The 4,373-nt window shown below is 47.7% G+C and overlaps 1 non-coding gene across 1 annotated transcript; it reads left to right on the forward strand.

Moving 5' to 3' along the window:
- The first annotated feature begins 2,468 nt into the window (after positions 1–2,468).
- LOC118550663 (U6 spliceosomal RNA) lies at positions 2,469–2,572 on the forward strand. Its single transcript, XR_004924688.1, has one exon. It is a non-coding gene; the product is annotated as a U6 spliceosomal RNA (small nuclear RNA).
- The last annotated feature ends 1,801 nt before the right edge of the window (positions 2,573–4,373 follow it).

Raw genomic sequence — 4,373 nt, forward strand, 5'->3', positions numbered from 1 at the left:
GCTGCCTGGTGCTTATGTTCATTTATCCTGTCTTTTCTCTCATTATTATATTATTATTGTTATTTTTACTATTCTGCTGAGTGCCTGTAATTGAATTTACATAACATAATTGCATACATTATAGGACTACACTCTAATGGAAATTTTTCTTGAAACCACTTGCTTTTCAGTATGAGAATTACACCCTCCTGGCTGCTGAAACAGGGCTTTAGGGAAATTAGAGCATTTTCGTCTCTGATCCTTTCTGAGAATAAAATTTGGCCAGCTGAGCTGTCCGTGTGGGTCTGCCGAGGGATTGCATCTTCTGGCCAAGTTGGGTCTTGTCCACAGTGATCTGGAAGCCAGTTTTCTGAATAAATCACAAAATGTTCCTGACTTGGTGTATTTACTCAAAACTCATCTTCTATGGCTATGCATGCACAACAGTTGTGGATCGGTTTTGTATCTTACAGTATTTTATATAATATAATCTAGTGTTTCCCAGAGTGTGCTCTGGGGAACACCAGGGTAGAAGGATGTTCTGTGGAAAAATCATTTCCTGGACTGAACAGGATTTGGAGACCACCAGCTTTTGGATGTGCATTCACATATCCACGGAGTCGAAAGTAAACACATCTGGGTAACTTGGTTTAATGCACCCTGGCCAAGTTTGGTTGTCCATGGAATCATCTTCTTTGGTGCACTTTGGGAACCAGAAGCATAAGGAAGCCTTAGGAAGGAACCAGGGAGAGGCCATGTCCACGCCAGATTTCTCAGGCCCGGTGGCAAAGCTGAGCTGGAGGGTCGTGGAATGTTTTAAACTGGTCTGACCTGATGAGTACTGGAAACTTGCCAGAAAGCTGTAGGCTCTGCCATGATGCCACTAAGGGCCAGGGAGAGGGAGATTTGTAAGAATGTGGCTAGTTACTGCCTTTGGAGGAAAATTAAACCCTTTCATGTTTGTACCCACTGGGCTCAATAAACCTGCCACAAAGACTATCAGGCACATCTATTTGAAGATTTCTGTAGTGGGTTGAATAGAGTTTCTCCCAAATCCATGTCTACTTGGAGTCTCGGCATGTGACTTTATTAGGAAGTAGGGTCTTTGCAGGAGTAAGTAAGGTAAGGATTAAGGTAACCATGCTGGATTAGGGTGGGCCCTGAATCCAATAACAAAGCATTCTTAGATGGAAAAGGACACACACGGACACACAGGGAGAGGCCATGTGAACACAGGCAGAGACTGGAGTGAAGAAGCACCAAGCCAAGGAAGACTTGGCGTCACCAGAGCTGGAAGAGGCAAGGAAGGGTCCTCCCCCAGAGGGAGGGAGAGCAGCCCTGCTGACACCTTCATTTCAGGCTTCCGGGCTCCAGATCTGGGGGAGGACACATTTGTTCAGCTACCAGTGTGGGTCGACTCTGATGCTAGTGTCAGGGCGCATGGGACGGGATTCCCCACATGGGCCGAAGCTGTAAATCATGCACATCCCTGTCGATGAAGGTATAAAGGGCGCACGTGAACTTGCGAGGCGCTAATTCTTGTAACCAGCGGTGGGCATTTAGTAGGTGGCAGCGTGCCAGTGTGGAGGGCTCAGACGCAGCATGGAAAGGAAGAGAGATTGCAGAGCAAAGGGGCGGTTTGGGGGACACTGGGGGGTGACAGGGCACAGGGAGGGCAGAAAAGCCCTTACCCGAGAGAGGTGAGTCACCTAGAAAAGATGTGAAGTCGGGGAGCCTTGTCTTGGCAGACCTGAGAAGGAGCTGCTCCATGAAGAGACAGCAGCAAGGAGGAATGCGGGGAGGGAGCCCCCAGGCCACGTTTGCTGCCACTTGCCAGATCCCCTCTGCCCAGGGACAGCCTTGACATTCCAGTGGGCTCCTGGTCACTTCTCATATTGTCCTCTAATTTTCCCAGAAAGGCTTTAGCTGTGTGACCTTCAACTACCAGCACCACCTCTCTCTGCCTATTCTCTGACCAACAAGACGGGGGGGTGATAGTATTTGCCTCGTAGAACGTCATAGGCGCTACCTGACGTAATGCAGGCCCAGCTCCTGGCATGTAGCCAACGCTTGCTCTGTTAGCTACGGGTCCTGTTGCTGCCACTGTGTTTAGGACCGCGTTCCCACCTACCAGCTTGCACAGATTGAGCGCTTACCGTGTGCCGTGATTTTCATTCTCGCGACAACCGCAGGAGGAAGCATGCATCAGTATTACCATTTTACCGAGGAAGAAACTGACACTGGGGGGAGGACAGGAGCCTTTACCCGGAATCACACAGATGGCAAAGCCAGGTTTCAAGCTCGAGGCCCTGACCCCATCCAGTACCGGCTCACACTCATCATGGCTGTATCTGATAGTGCACAGGATGATCCTCGGTGCTCAGCTGGTGAAATTTGTACTCCTAATACTTATGTATCTACTTGGCTGTCTATTAGAGAAATAGAGGTTTCCTACTTACAGTCATTTCCTTTTAAAATTAACTTACCGAGTCCTCACTTTGGCAGGACATATGTGAAAATTGGAACGCTGCAGAGATTAGCATGGCCCCTGCCTGAGGATAACACCCAAATTTGTGAAGCCTTCCAGATTTCCACCTATTACATCACTCACATCTCAATAGAATAAATAAATAAAATACACTTATTTATCAGCACTATTCACAATAGCCAAAACATAGAAACAGCTCAAATGCCCATCGAACAGATGACTGGAGAAACAAAATGTGGACTATCCATACAATGGACTATTACTCATCCATAAAAAGCAACAAAGTACTGATACGCGCTCCAACATGGATGAACCTAGGAACTACCATGCTGAGTGAAAGGAACCAATCTCAAAAGGCCACACACTGTATAATTCCATTTATGGGAAATGTCCAGAAGAGGCAGAGCCGTAGAGACAGAGAGTAGATTAGTGCTTGTCAGGGACTGGGGGAGCTGGGAATGGGGACCACCTGCTTCGTGGGTGTGGGGTTTTATTTTGGGGGGGAATGAAAGTGTTTGGGGACCAGACGGGGGTAGTGGCTTTTACAACACTGCAAAGGTACTAAATGCCCCTGAATTGTTCACCTCGAAGTGGTTTCTTTTATGTTCTGTCATTTTCATGTGAATAATTAAAAAATTAAGTTTAGAGAAGGAAATTAGTTTACTTAAAAAAATTAATTTACTTAAAGAAGACTGTGAAGTACAACCTAGCACAGGGGGCGTGCAGATGTGGGGAGAATCATGCAGGCGGTACTTGGAAATGATGGCGCTGTATTATGCCATTAAGAACGGAAGGCATCTCCTTAAGGGCCGAGTCTGGCAGAGTCTGCATCTTGCCCTCCTTTGTTTTTTTTCCCCCTGCAGCCAGCTCAGTGCTTAAGAAATACTTGTTGAGTTCAGCTCAGCCCGGCTCAGCCCGGCTTAGTTAATTGAGTTAAGGCGAGCTGAGTAGTACTGAATGCACCAGCTGGCTGGCCTGGAGGAGATCCAAGTTGAAGATGTTACGAATCACACTAATTCAATAAGCTGCTGCAAGGTAGTCTAAGTAATGAGACCGTGCGCCTTTCCGTACCTGACTTACCCGTGTTCTGCTCGCACCTGATGCGCCGTACCCACTCCGTAATATCATAGTTCTCTTCCTCGAATCCCCTGGGTGTGTTTGCTGAAGACACCAGGCAGAGAGTGGGGGAGAAAAGGAAAAACACAGTGCTCCTCAGACTCGGCTGGAAGCACATGGGTGGTGGAAGGAAGGGCCCGAATGAAGGAAGCAGAGAACTTTCTGTCTGTCTGTCTCTGTTTGGGTGTGGTGACAACATACATCTTCCTTGTCCAAAGCAGTGATCACGCGACTAGTGGAGCAATATAACTAAGAGCTCATGCACTTGACTCTGATTGCCTGAGTTTGAAGCCAGCTGAGGATCTTCAAGAAACTAATTCATCTCTCTGTACCTCTGTCTCCTCACCTGTAAAATGAGGGTGATCGTAGTACCTACTGTCACAGGGTTACGGTAGGATTTAATGAAATGACACCTGGCAAGCACTTAGCACACAGTTCTGGGAACAACATACACGCTCCGAAAGGTTAGTTGTGATGATTAGCAGTGGCCAGCACTGCAGAAAGGTGTGTTTGAAATACACGGCCGGGCCGGTGCCCAGAGACCAGCTCTGCAGACACGAGAGCACAGAGCAGAACAGTTAGTTGTTTGTAAACATTCTAACCAGAAGCACATGGCTCACTCATGTAGGTTCTTCTGGAACGGTGATGTAAGCTCCCAGAATGAGGAGGGAGTAGCAGGAATCTGGCTGTTGTTCTCCCTTCTGGCAGGATCCTACCTACAAAGTGAGTCCCCAGCGGCTGCCCGCACCCAGAGACTAGAAAAAAGGCTGCAAAAAGCTTCCCTCTTTTT

Source organism: Halichoerus grypus, chromosome 13 (assembly GCF_964656455.1).
Source record: "Halichoerus grypus chromosome 13, mHalGry1.hap1.1, whole genome shotgun sequence".
Lineage (NCBI taxonomy): Eukaryota > Metazoa > Chordata > Mammalia > Carnivora > Phocidae > Halichoerus > Halichoerus grypus.